This window comes from Rhinolophus ferrumequinum, chromosome 8 (genome assembly GCF_004115265.2).
Source record: "Rhinolophus ferrumequinum isolate MPI-CBG mRhiFer1 chromosome 8, mRhiFer1_v1.p, whole genome shotgun sequence".
NCBI lineage: Eukaryota > Metazoa > Chordata > Mammalia > Chiroptera > Rhinolophidae > Rhinolophus > Rhinolophus ferrumequinum.
Window position 1 is genome coordinate 65,692,720 of NC_046291.1, and position 16,009 is coordinate 65,708,728.

Consider the following 16,009-nt stretch of genomic DNA (forward strand, 5'->3'; position numbering starts at 1 on the left):
ACTGAGTGTGGTGGTGGTGAATTCTTCTTTTGCGAAAGGGGAGATGGCTGTGTAAATAATAAGGGAATGTCTCCCGCCCCCATTAAAGGTTGGTCTTGTTAGATGCACTCTTTCACAATGTGGGGAAATCTCTGGTTTCCGTGGTACATTTCACGTAACTAATATATGCATTTGTATTCAGAAGGATCTTTCCTCTTTTCAGTTTGTTCCTGACACAAACCTTGCTCACCTACATACTAGTTTTCCTTACTGGCTGCTAGCATCTGTCCTTAAAATACGCTTTAGTTCATTGTATATTCAGAGCATCAAATTTGCTAAAATGCATAGAACTCATTCATGCATGCATCACAAAAAGTAGTTTTTCTGTATCTGTGTTTCCCATTGTTCAAAATAGTTTCTTTTGCTTTATGTTTTTGTTTTAATACACATATTTAATGTCATTTAATGATAGTTTTTGTGAGATTTTCTAATAGCCTCACAGTTGCACTCTTCTAATCTATATCATTGCACCCACAGATCTTATTTTCTGTGGGACTTGAGTTGTGCCTGTTTTGTTTAATTATGATAGACGTTCGTTTTCTATCCCCTGCCACCATCACCACAATGAGTCATTCCAAGTCACCTTGGTGTCTATTTGAAGCTTCAGTCAGCTATATCCCATACCAGGGCATCATCTGGGGTCCCAGTCTATTCTCATGTAGGAATGCCCATCAAAGCTCCCTGCTCTTGTTTCAATCTGAGTTGATAACACTCTCAAAATTCAGATACACCTCAGGCTGTCCGCACAGAGCTCCAGAAAGAATTTAAACCCTATCTTCCAGCTAAATATTAGGTTTTGTGAGCTGGAGGATTTGCTTGAAGTTAACAGGCTGCTGCAGTGTTAATAAAAACATATGCAAAACTGCACACGTCGTCTTTTTTTTCCTTAAATAAGTGCCCATTAAAAATAACTATATGATAATTAATGAGGAAGGAAGGTAATATCGTGTAGATGGTTTGTCAATATTGTAGTTAGGTCATTCATCTGTGGAGCAGTGATATTCACCTACTTTCTCCTTTGTTTCGGAGCTGTAGAGTTAATATTTCACTCCTTATTTTAGACACTCTCTCAAGCATTATTTTAAACAGGCAAACAGGGACCACTTCCAAGATAAAGCCAGTCGCCATTCTTTGATGATGAATTCCTAATGAAGGGAATCCTCATTCCGAACGGACTTCTGTAAGGCACGATTCCCCTGAAGCTAATGTTCCTAGATATGTGGGGAGAACCAGTTAATGAACGTTAAATTAAGTTGTAATGTACTTAGCGACATGGGCGATGTTTGTGTGACACTAGTTTACTTTAAAACACTCCCTATTGCCCTTTACAAAAATAATATGATAGCAATCTGAGATGAATATTTACAATAGGTGGAAATAGTTCTGACGTGCTAATCCCCAACCACTGTTTATAAAATGTTCTACTTCTTTGATCTACATTTCCATAGGCTTCTTTAGGCAGAGACGGGCAAGATTGCCAAGTTCAACAACACAATTTCTTACTTGAGAACAGATGGTACCTGCAGTTCTGAAATGGCAGGGATCAAGTAGAACAGGTTACAAAAAACAAAAAAAAAACACCAAAAAACATCATTTGTCACGTGATAGCACCTGCATTGAAATGACGAGGTAGCTACATTTGACGAAAGTATGAAAAATATGTGAAGTCAAAGAGAATATATCATTTAAGTAGAATTTCTGTAAATAGTAATACTTGGTACTTTTATATTAAAATGTTATTTTACACATGAGTTCTATTTGTTGATGAATAGCGCGTCCTTGCAGCGGATATCTCTGTATTCAGGCCTTATGTATTTGTAAGTTGTGGAGGAAATATTTTAAATCAAAGCTGTAAAATAAGCATAGTTAGAGAGCTAACATGAGGATTTTTACTTCATTTACATTCATTACATATTATGAGTTTAATTACCTTCCTCAAATAATACCAGTATGAAGGAAAGATGCTGAAGAAGGCGTACTTCTATGATGATTTTATTGATTGTGACTGATGGATGGCATCAACATTTCATAGTGAAGAATCATGGTTTTGTTACATCAGGAAAATTAAATTGGGAGAGTTATTTTCTTTCCCAGTGATAGTGGCAGTTAGAATATTTCACCTGTAATGAGATGTGTGCGTTATGTGCCATCGTGAACCACGGCTCAGCCATTAAATATATGTAAATGAAGAGAAACACAAGAGAGCCCAGGCATAATAACGTGCAGAACAGAGAAATGGATCCTGGAAAGTGATTAATTTATTTGATGATGCCTCAAGTGAGGAATTTTAGGTCACAAATGAAGTGACAGAATGACAAATTACCATTTTAAAGAATTTACTGGGCATCATTACTGAACAATTGTCAGGTAGTTTATGGTGGCTGAGAAGATGGTATAAATATAGATCTTTTCCTTATCTGAGATGAATTATTAATCACCTTTTTAAAAATCTTTGTGAGTGATGGTTAGCTGTCTGATTGGAAATAATGTGTTCTACAATTTTAACTAAATTCTAATATGATATGTAACAGGAATCTTTACAATTAAAGTCTCAGTGGAGAGTGGTAGGAGGTTTACAGTCAATTGCAGTTTTAATGTGATAGAAGAGGATGAATCCACTAGCATATTTCAATAGATTTCCTTAGGTATATTATCCCTGCTGTGATGTTATTCAAATGTTTACAGTTTATTTTCATTTGAAAAATGACATTCAGATACTTAAATTGTTTTCCTTGGTTTATTAGTTAATGAAAATGAAATTCTAGTAATTACTATAGTTTTGCAGCCTGCCACATTATTTAAAGTGAAGTGACTGCCTTTGTCCATGACATTATAAATGTCGTCTTCCTGTGTTTTGTTCAATTTTTGTTTGCTTTATTTATGTCATGTCCCTTCTCTATCTATATGTCACTGTGTCTAATATCAGTAACAACTGGAGTGTGAAAGACAAAGTCAGAATTTGAAATAAAGACATTTTCCCAAGTTTCTTTGTATGTTTTGATAATTAAAGTACACACTGAACTGCTCTGTACGTAGCACTTAATATCCCCCAAAATAAAAACAAAACTATTTTTAGTGAGGTGCACTAAAAAATATAAACATGTCTGTTTTTGTTAGAATACTTAAACCAGAGTTTATACATCTATTCATGTATGATTAGCCTCTTAAGATCAAATGCATTTGCTATTGCAGAGGTGCTTTTTATATATATATACAGAGGGTGCTAAAAAATGTATACGCATTTTAAGAAAGGAAAAAACTGTATTAAAATTGTAATACTCAATATATACCAATAACAAAAGATGAATACAAGTCCTGTGTACACATTTTTTTAGCATCCGTGTATATATAAGGATTAAAGACGGGTTGTTTTTAAACAGTGTATGCTAGTTATCTAACAGAGTAAAAGTGTCTAGAGAACTTTCTGACAAGCTTATTCCTAAGCCAGCAAATAGCACTGGCTACTTTGCTTTTTAGATGAGAAGGCTCTAAATGACTGATTTTTTACCTGGAAGAAAGCTCCTTGAGATTTTGCTCCTTTTTCTCTATTATGTGCACCTTCTCATTTTAATCTTGATTCATTCTGAGAGTATATGAAAAATTTAAATAAGTATTCCCTGTGTTACCATGACATCTTACATTGCTGAACTGGCAAGAAATTTAAATTTTGAATGTACATGCTACTTTTAAACTCACTTGGCTTTTACTTTTTACCCCCCTCAACCTGGATGGTAGAATTTTATTGAATCATCTGTCATCAGAAAAGAAAACAAATAGAATTGTTCACTTTTAATTTCAGAGTCCAGTCTCTATATTGCACGCAGAATTTAGAGAACATCTTGGGTGTGCTTGTTTTGCATGGGTGCTTTCTTTTGTACAAAGGATGCTGAGGTCTCCCTTGGTGCACCTAATGGCACATTTTAGGTCAGTTCACTTCAGTATTTCTCTATTAGAGATGACCCTCACCTGCACTTCTCTTTTATTCTTGCTTGCCACAGAAAATAAAAACGTGCAAACTGATGAATGTGGGCATGCCTTTCTAAGGAAAATTCAAATCCTCTATGAGGTACTACAGAGAGATTGGGCTTGTTTAACCCAGCACCGTTCAAAATGATCAAGAGTATGTCAGAGGAAGAATGACTGCTTAATGTAAACTGACCTCTTCTGCCACATTTCAAATACTTTTGTCTTCTGCCAGTTTACATCAGCTGTCAGAGGCAGTTGCAAAAAATGAAATGAAGATGTCTTTGACTCCAAAGCATTGAGAGAGAGAAAAAAAAATTAAGTAGAATAATGGAGAACAGATTTTAAATGAACTTACAGAAATGGAAAAGGAGATGCTTTATGAAGTTACAAGACTGTGATTTTTGGCCCTTCACATGATTCAAAACAGTGATAGAGGAAGAAGAGTACAACTTGATTAATGTCAATGAATGGTCACTGTGCCAAGTGTATATAGAGAAAAAATATGTTAGCTATGCCCTTAACCATCTTACAAACTGATAAGCACTTGGGTTAAGAACAATGTTCAGACATTTCTTGCAATTCTATCACTTGAGATTCCTGAGAGATTTTATTATAGCAAAATGACTTAATTATGTTCATTTTTTCCCTCTTTCTATCAGGGTTGGTTTACTTCAGGAACAATGCTTCTCTGACTCCATTTTCCTCTCCAAATCCTTGCAGTGGCATTCCTCTTATCAAAAAGAAATCCAACCACATAGCTCAGAAGCCTTCTTCCTACTGCCTATTTTTCCGACATTTTGTATAAAATTTGCAAATGCATAGCAAGTGAACATCCATGTAGTCATGACCTAGATTCTACCATTCATATTTTACTATATTAACTTTATCACATATCTAACCATCCACTATCAATCCATACTATAATTTCTTTTTATTTATTGGGGTGACATTGGTTAGTAAAATTATATAGGTTTCAAGTGTGCGATTCTATAATACATCATCTATAAATCCCATCGTGTGTTCTCCACCCAGAGTCAGACCTCCTTCCATCACCATATATTTGACCTTCTTTACCCTCTCCTACCACACCCCTCTCCCATTACCCTCTGGTAATCACTAAACTTTTATCTGTGTCTATGAAATTTTGTTTCTTTTTTCGTTTATATTGTTCCTTTGTTGCCTTCAGTTTTATATACCACACATGAGTGAAGTCATATGGTTCTTGACTTTTTCTATCTGACTTATTTTGCTTAGCATAAAAATCTCAAGATCCATCCATGTTGTTGCGAATGGCAGTATTTCATCTTTTCCTATGGCCAAGCAGTATTCCATTTTGTATATATACCACATCTTCTTTATCCAATCATCTACCGCAGGACACTTTGGTTGTTTCCATGTCTTGCTATCATGAATAATACTGCAATGAACATAAGGGTACATATATCTTTATGGATAAATGGTTTCAGATTTTTGACCCATACATAAAAGGGATTGCTGAGTCATATGGCAATTCCAGCTTATTTTCTGAGGATCTTCCATGCTGTTTTCCATAGTGGCTGTAACAATTTACATTTCCACCAGCAGTCTATGAGGATTCCTTTTTCTCCACAACCTCTCCAAACTTGTTATTACTTGTCATGCTGATAATAGCCATTGTAACAGGTGACACGGTATCCCATTGTGGTTTTGATTAATATTTCCCTAGTAGCTAGGGTAGTTGAGCATTTTTTCAAGTATCTGTTAGCCATTTGTATGTCTTCTTGGGAGAATTGTCTGTTTAGGTCCTCTGTCTATTTTGTAATTGGATTGTTAGTTTTTTGCTGTTAATTTGTATGGACCTTATGAATCTGACCTCAAAGGCCAGGGAAGTAAAAGCAAAAATAAATGGATGGGACGATATCAAACTAAAAAGTTTCTGCACAGCAAAAGGAACCATAAACAAAACAGAGGCATCCATCTTGAAAATTTCATGAATTTTCAAGTGAATTGCAGACATCATTACATTTCCCCTAAATATTTCAGCATGTTTATCATTAATTAGAGCTTAATATTTATTCATTTTCTCTTCAAATAAATTTTACATACAACGGAATATATACTTGAGTTTTGATACAGGCATACATTGATATAACCCAAACCTCTATCAAGAGATAGGGCATTACTATCATTCCAGAATTCCTTCATTGTCTTTCTAATCCATACTCTACCTCCACCTCCAACAGAGGAAGCTGCTCTTCTGACTTTTTTTCCAATAAAAATTATTTTTGTCCGTGTTAGAACTTCACATAAAACAAAATACAGTATGTACTACTGTGTGTCTGGCTTCTTTTACTCTGCCAAACAATTTTTGAGATTTATCCATGTTGCTACATGTATCAGTAGTTTTTTTTTTTAATGGCTTAGTGATATTATCTTTTCTGAATACATTGTAGTAAGTATATCTGTTTCCTTACAAATGGACAGTGGGTTATTTTGAATTTGGAGGTATTATGAATAAAGAGGTGATTTATATTTTTTTCGTGGATGTGTTGTTATTTCTTTTGGATACATATCTATGGGTGGAATTGCTGGTTCATAAAGTATGTGGTATTTATTAAAAAAACTGACAGACTTAAAAAAAATCATCATGCAATTTATATTCTTCCCAACGATAGATAAATTCCCAGTTGTTCACCTCCTTGACAACATCTAGTATTGTCAGTCTTTTTATTTTAAGCTGCTTTGCGTTTTCAATTTTCTAGTTTTTCCCTCATTTCTTTTATGTCTTCACTAACTCCCTTCAGGATATATATATATCCTGAATATATATATATATATATCCTTTAATCTGACATATATGTATGTGTATATATATATATGTATGTGTGTGTGTGTATATATATATATATATATATATATATATATATATATCCTGAAGGAGAATATATATATATATCCTTTAATCTGACATATATGTATGTGTATATATATATATGTATGTGTGTATATATATATGTATATATATATATATATATATATATCTCCTGAAGGAGATATATATATATATATCTCCTTCAAACATGCTCTGACATTTTCCTCTTTCAGAAACAAAACAAAACAAAAATTTTAACCAAATGTCTCCCTCCAGCTACCTAATTATTTATCTATTCTCCTTAACAACTAAGTTTTTCCACTTTGTTAATGTGCCTCCAATTTATCTCGTGAATTTTCCTTACTTCTAGATACTGTCACTGGTCCTGAGCCTCTTATGTTCTAATTGTTTACCTTCTGCCAGGAGAATAGTGTTGATTCCTATGGCTTTTAAATCAATCTCTATGCTAACAATTCTCAAATTTATACCTCTAGCATGGATTTCCCTCTAAGTTTTATTTGCCTGCTTTACATTTCTACACATCCATGATTTGATATCTCCAAGTCATCGTGTATGATTTTGATCTTATAGTCTTCAAATTATGCTGTTCTTCCAGGATTCTTAATCTCTGCTAGGAGTGTGCATTCCCTCTTCTTTCTTTCTGAGAAAAAAAAAAAAAGTCTAATAATTTTCAAACCCAGTTTTACAAACTAAAAGGTGTATATCAGGAAAAATAAAAATCTAAAAGGAGCACCTAAAATTCCCAATGTATAAAAAGAAATTGGACAATATTTAGAATGAACAAAAAATCCATTTATCAATATTTGACAGATGTAGATAAAGTTATATACAGTGGGAAATTTGAAGCCTTAAGATAACTATATCACAAAAGAAGAAACATAAACATGAATTAGTTAAAAAATTAAATTCTGATAGTAGAAAAGAAACAAAAGAAAAATTCCAAATAAATGAAGCATGAAAGAAATAAGGATCAGAAAAGAATAAAATAGAATTTGTATAAGAAATAAAACAACAACAACATGATCACAAAAGCCCATAATATTATTTTAATAGACTAATAAAACTGTCAGTCTCCAGTAATGCTCATTGAAATAAAAGAGAAGGTCCAAACAAACAAAATTTAAAATAAGAAAGCAAGCATAAATACAGTAAAGATTAAGAAGATAATAAGACAATATTAACAACATTTATGCCAATAAATTAGAAAAATTGAGAATGTACCTAATTTGTCATATTCCACCAAAATTTAACATACCTAAAACAATCTCAAGAAGAAATAAAAAGTATGAATGGTCCTATAAGTATTAAAGGTATTATATCAGTAATTAAAATCATCACATTAGGAATTACCAAATTCAGAAAATTTTACAGAGTGATTCAAACAAATATTAATTAAGCAATACCAAACATAGTTAATACCAAAGATAAGCAAACTATTCCAAAGACAATTAAACAGAGGGTATTTCACAAAAAATAGAAAACACACAAAAATGTGTCTAGCCCAAATAACATTGAAACTAAAATCAAACAGAAAACATATAAGAAACACAACATTGTAAGTCAGTATCAATGCAAAGATAATAAACAAAGTATTAACAATAAAATGTATCAATGTCTATAATATATAAACCATGTATGGTTTATCCCAGAAATTCAAGTTGTTATTTAACATTAGAATAGTTATCAATTTAATTTTCCATCTTAATTTTTTAAAAAAGGATCTAGTTATAAAAAAATCAGGAAAAAAACATTTAGACAAAGTAAATATCAATTTGTTGCAAATAAGCAAAACAAAAATGAACTATCAGAAAACTAGCGATATTAGAGAAATTATTTAATCTGAAAAGTATATCTATCAAATTCCTGTATCAAATGACATCCTAATATGGAAATGTTAAACTCATTCCCATTAAAATTAAGAATTAGGTGAGAATGCTTGTTTTCATCCATTTCTATTGTGAATTTTATTGCATTTTGAAATCCCCACAAGAATACAAAGAAAAAATGGCACAGATATTATGTTGAAAAACTACAAACTGTCATTATTTGTAGATGTAGTTGTCTATATAGACTACTTAATGCAAATAATTAAAATAAGAGTTTCGTAAGTATACAGTTACATGTACAGCATATATAAGTATTATATATATGTATATATATATATATATATATATATAGCACTACATGTAATAAATATAGTTTTATTGATAACAGCCAGAATAGACAAGTAAAAAGTATTATGCAGTCAGAATAGACAAGTAAAAAGTAAAAGTATTATGCAGAATAGACAAGTAAAAAGTATTAAAAAGAAATTTAAAAATCAGAAATAAAGCAACACAATCAAAAAAGAGAAAACACACAAAAGGCATGTCATACAAGAGGGAACATGAATAGCTTATAAACGTGAATAGATGCTCAACATTCTAGACACATACCCAGACATAAATTGAAATGTATGCATTCAGTAGAATATGTCATGCTGGTAAAGCAGTATGCCTCTTCATGGAAGACTCCTACAAGGATAAGATTTAGTAAATCAGCAGATTACAATCATAATTATTCCATGCATATAAAGTTAAGAACTATGCAAAAATAAACCATATTTATTTATGGATGCATGCATATATGGTTAAAGTACATATTTTTTAAAAGTGAGTTGTGAACACTAAATTTAAAATAGTGATTATCTCAGGGAGATGTAGGAGGAGAATGTAATTTTATCATAGATAGTATTCTTCTATTTTACTCTTAATATTATATTAAGTTGTTGCAAAAGTAATTGTAGTTTAAAAGGTTAAAAACAATTGCAAAAACTGCAATTACTTTTGCACCAAACTAATACTTCCCAAGCCAGGTGGTTATTATATAAATATTTAGTCTAATGTTATTCTTTACATTTACATAATCACTTTTAGCTGTATGAATTATGCATAATAAAATTATTTTCAGAAACAAAATAATAAAATTCCATTTTGTATGTGAATGAAGACCTTAGTCTGAAGATAGAAAAATCTGATACTATTCCACGTGAAATAAATATAAATATATTTTACATAGATATATTCTTTTAACTTCTTATATTTACAGACAGAAAAATTATACAAATCTAATGAAAGTAAAAATAAAGTTAATGAAAAACAAGAAAATCAAAATTCCATGAGACTTTTCCTTTGTAACTAAATTTATTTAGAAGAATAGTCCTACTATTGTAAAGATTTCTATATTTAATTAATTTATTATTATATGTGAAAACAATGAAATGATATTATAAACTAGTTGAAGTCTCAGAAGCTATAATCGTCACTATCATTATTTTTGGTGTGGGACACACATAAATCACCATAATGTAATTACCAATGTAAGTTGCAAGTTTGGCCTCATGATTGCTGATATTAGGCTCTGATAGTTGGTGCTGAATTGGCAACCTACATTTTATTTCACTTTATTTTGTTTTGGACTCCATCTAGAGTGGAAAATTTCCTTCAGGAATCCTCTCTGGTTAGACTTCAGTCTCTCTTAAACAGTTTTCCATGCTTCAAATTCACTATGGTTTCTTATTTAATACAAATTAAGCATGGTTTCTAATGTGGAAATTTGTGGCATGAGACTTTGTTGGTCAACAAATAGAAGTTATGGACCCTTTATTAAAAATAAAAACATCACTTTCCTAGGACCAATATGAAAGCAAAAATGAATGATGCCACATTAAAAGTCACAATATTCATTAAGTAACATTAATTCTTTGAATGTATTGTATTTAGAAATAAATTTATCACTAGGATAGTACACTTAACAATTTGAGTGACTAGGAGACTAAATAAATTCAAAATTATGATTCAGTTTAAACTCTAAAAACAATTTAAAAAATGAAGAACTAGAGTAACCTACTTAAAACACATTGGACTTCTTGAATCTGTGTAGTCAACTCTGATATATTTTGGAAAATTTTTAGCTGTTACCTCAAGAATTGCCACCCTAACATTCTCTGTTGTTGTTATTATTATTATTATTATTCATATATTGGATTTCTGCTTGAAATACATTAAGCTTCCTTTTTCTGTCATTCATTACTCTTAACGTTTCTTCTACATTTTAATTTTTTAATTGCTTTATTCTTAAGGCCAGGTAATTTCTTCAGATATGTCTTCCAGTTAATGAAAACTCTCTTCAGCTTTGTCTAACCCAGTCAATGAAAGTTTTTAATTTCTATCCTTTTACTTTTATATCTACAAATTCAATTTGATTCTTTATAAAAATGTTTCCTGTTTTTATTTTAATGGTGTATTCTTATTTTCACATGTTTTCTATATCATTGTTTATCTCTTTAATCATTTTAAACAGACTTTATAAATTCCATGATCTATGCATATTTTAAGGATATAGGAGTAAGCTAATGAGAGTCCTGTCCTTGTGGAGCTATCATTTTAGTGTAAAATTTATTTTATTTCCATTGCCTATTATTTTTCTATTCTCTAAAATTAGGAGTAGTGGTGATGTACACCTGCTATATTATATATTTGTTGACTCATTAGTATCACAAATTGTCATTTTTCTATGTAATTTTTAAATTAATTGTATGTTTATCTTAAACATTATCTCTTTCCCTTCATCTTACTTTATGTTCCAAGATAATGTATACAGTCTCAATTGTTAGAAGGTTTCTCTCAAGTTATAGAGACATTGCAGTCTTGATGTAATTCTCTTAAATTTAACCTATTTGCTTGATTATTCTGATTAAAAATTGAGATTTTTGTATTCCTAACCTATTTGTATAAATTAGGTGTAAGTTTATATACATATATATATATTTCAGATTATGTGTTTTTTTCCAGAATTGCATAAATGCATTTTTGAATTTTTAAAATAAATGCCTTTTTTTCCCCAGAATGTAAAGATGATTTCAGGGGAAATAACTCAACACTGTCTAAGGTGAATATTATGAGAACCAAGTCTTTAGATTGCTTTTGAAAATGGAGGAGTGTTTACTGAATTTTATCTCCACCAAGTTCATATGCTGAAGCCCTAGCCCTCACTGTGACTGTGTGTAGAGATAGGGTCTTCAAAGAGGTAATTAAAATTAAACGAGGTCATAGTGTAGGTTCCTAATCTGACATAACTGATGCCTTTATAAAAAGAGGAACAGACACCAGAAATCTTTCTCAATCCTTTTGTGCATAAAGAAGATATCATGTGAACACAGCAAGATGGCATCTGACCACAAGCCAACAGAAGAGACCTCAGCATATTGTCAGCATCTTGATATTGGACTTCCCAGTATCAAGAACTGTGAGAAATATATTTCTGTTGTTTAAACCAGCTAATCTATGATATTTTGTTATGGTAGCTTGAGCAGACTATTACAGAGGAAAGAAGGAAGTATTTCACTTGTTCCTGAGTGAGGGATGATGATTTAGATATAAAATGATTTAACTTTGGAAGAGAGAGGAAATATTAGAAAACACCCTGGAACAATTATTCCAGTTTAAAATCATTATCTGGGAAATAATTGAAAGGTGCCTCCCGCTGCCCCCAAATATCTCTGAAACAGAGAAGCTGTAGTAAAATCATCTGACAAAGGCTATACTGGATAACGGCAACAAATACACAAGGTGGTTAGAAAATCCTTGGACAGATTTTAGAGTACATGAATGGGAGAATCAGCTAAGCATTGGTAAATGAGTTCCAAGATATCAAGAGATTTTAAGTAGGAAATCAAGTTTGTTAAATAAGGGAAACAATTAAAAGGTGAACTAGTCGAAGATGTCCACATACTATCCTAAGAATCTGTTATCTTCCTCGGCAAAAGAGACTTTGCAGATGTGATTAGGATTACATATATCTTGAGCTAGGGACAGTATCCTAGAATAACCAGGTGGACCCAATATAATCAAATGAGTCCTTAAAATGGAGAACGTTTTTCATTTATTGTCAGAAAGAAAGATGTGATGACCAAAAAAAAAAAAAAAAAGTCTTTAAATATGAAGGAAGGGGGCCACATGCCAAAGAATGAGGGTAGCCTCTAATAGCTGGAAAAGCCAAGGAAACCAATTCTCCCCTTGCACCTCCAGAAAGGAAAGCAACCCTACTGACACCTTGATTTTAGTGCAACCCATATCTGAATTACAAAACTGTAATATAATATATTTGTGTTATTTAAGCCAGAAATTTTGTAGTAATTTAACAGAAATAGAAACTAATACGTATTTTGTTCTACACATTTAAATGAGATCAGATGAAATAAAGATACATGACATATAATGTAGACATGCCAAAACTTAACACACAAAGAAAATATTAATCCAACAACATTTAGTAATATAAGAATTCTGAATACTAAAATACCTATTAGTTTACATAGTTCACAGTATGCTTATGTGTGTGTGTGTGTGTGTGTGTGTGTATGCTATTAAGTGGATTAAAGGAGCAATTAATATTAGATAATATAATATTATCAATCATTTTATTGCTTCTTGTAAGAAAATAACAACAAATACATTTAGCACTTTCTTTGTGACAAGCATAGTTTTAAGTGCTTTAGATATATTAACAAGTTTAATCCTCACAACAATCCTGTAATATAAGTAGTTTGATGATCATCCCATTTTGCAGATGTGTAAACTAAGACAAAAAGAGGCTCAGCAAATTGCACACAATCACACAACTGGCAAATTGTGGAGCTGGGATTTAAATTCAAGTACGTTGGGTCCAAACAAGCCATTCTTAAACTGTCTACTGGAAAAGTTGAAATACCAATAGATGTTGATGTATTTCCATGCGCTTAAATATCCTTAGTAACTACAGATAGAATGATATAGCCTTTAATCAGTTCATCATTAAGTATTATTTATTAACATATAAATAATATATTATTTAAATACTTGATATTATGATAATATTAAAGTAATAGAGGCATTCCTATTAAAATTATAAACCAAGTAAAAGCTTCCCTCATATTAACTTAGACTTCTTATGAATTATTTGTTTATTGCTCTGAGGCATTGTGAATTTAAAATAAAATATGACAATATGATTATATATGTATAATTTTTGGATGCCCTAAAGTAAACTCATTAAGATAAATAAAAATATTAAAAAGGTAGCTGAATAAAATGTTTAAAATATCAATGTATTAATTTCTATGCCATGTACACTAAGGGTAGAAAAACTAAAAAGAAAATCCCAAATTTATTTTATTAGGATTGTATGAATCTTCTAAAATATAGACAATAAAGAAAACAGCATGTCAATCTTAATTATGAAATAAACATAAATTCTCAATAGAGTATTAGCTAATTTGGTGTTATATTATTTTAAATAAACCAAAATGACCAAATATGATCATTATAAGAACACAAAAGAATATTATATTAGAAAATCTATTAATGTGACACAACATTTTAATTACTTACAGGAAGTAAACCACATTATCCTCACTACAAATGCCAAAGTGGCATTTTGGATTTATGGAGCATACATTCTTGAACTTTTAAAAAAGTATTTTATTGGAGAAACTCCTCCCTGCCCCAAATTATATGCTAAACCTTCCAAGAACACTAATTTGTCTTCTATTAATAATTTAAATAGTTTGGTACTGATGTAAGAATAGTAAAATACTGATATTATACATTATAATTTTACATATGATTATAGGTATTTAAAACTCTGAGGCAGAAGGAGCTTTTCTGATAGACATTATTGAGACAATTGATTTAGTTATTTGGAATGATACAATTATACTGTCATATGATACCTTTTGCAAATAATTGCAAGGTATATTAAAGGCACATTAAAAAAATGAAAATTAAGTCATATCATTAAAAAGAAAAATTAGGCATCATTAGGAGGAAAAAAATGTCTCTTACACAGAAGACTAAACGTTTTAAATGTACAAAAAGAGGTAAATAGCATAATTAAAAGTAGTAGCTTTGATAAAATAAACATAAAAAAAGTCTATGACCATACCTAAATTAAAAGAACAACGATAATGTTGGAAGACATTGTAGCATATTTTACACATAAAGTGTTAATATCTTAATATTTAAAAGCATTTAGGACCAGCCCGGTCGCTCAGGTGGTTGGAGCTCCGTGCTTCTAACTCCGAAGGCTGCCAGTTCGATTCCCACATGGGACAGTGGGCTCTCAACCACAAGGCTGCCAGTTCAATTCCTCGAGTCCCACAAGGGATGGTGGGCTTCATCCTCTGCAACTAAGATTAAACACCACACCTTGAGCTGAGCTGCCGCTGAGCTCCCAGATGGCTCAGTTGGTTGGAGCGTGTCCTCTCAACCACAAGGTTGTTGGTTGGACTTCCGCAAGGGATGGTGGGCTATGCCCCCTGCAAATAGCAGTGGCAACAACTGGACCTGGAGCTGGGCTGCGCCCTCCACAACTAAGTCTGAAAGGACAAAAACTTGAACCTGAATGTCACTCTCCACAACTAAGATTGAAAGGACAACAACTTGACTTGGAAAAGAGTCCTGGAAGTACACACTGTTCCCCAGTAAAGTCCTGTTCCCCTTCCCCAATAAAATCTTTTTTTAAAAAAAAACTTTACACCACTACCAACAACAGGAGAAAAAAGTTTTCTGTGTGTAGGTAATTCATAAAAGAAGGAATACAGAAATACAAATGTATTTTTATATGTTTAATAGAAAAAATATTCAAGGAAATACATCCCAAATTCACAGTGAGTTGTGTTTTTTTCACCTCAAATTAACTAAGTTTAAGCAAAAAAGTTTTTCATAGTTAGTGAAGTTTGAGTAAGTTAGGAGGCAAACTTATGTACCCTATGTGGGGATTGTAAAAGTAATGTAGCCTTACTAGGCCAGAGGAAAATTGAGAAAGGTAAAGTAAGAATCTTTAAAATAGCCCTTACTGATTGACCAACTCAATTAAAAACAAAGTGCAACATATGTTGCAGTAATTTCAATTTTAGAAATAATTAATATAAATGGTAACATCTATTTATTAAAATGCTAACCAAGGCATGTTATAATAACACATTATATTTCTATGGCCAAACAACATCATAGAGGTTAAATACACTGTGGAAAATCTACAAAGAGATACTATGCAACAATTAAAGGTAGTTTTATAAGAAATGTTAAAACCTTGGAAAATTCCAACAATATA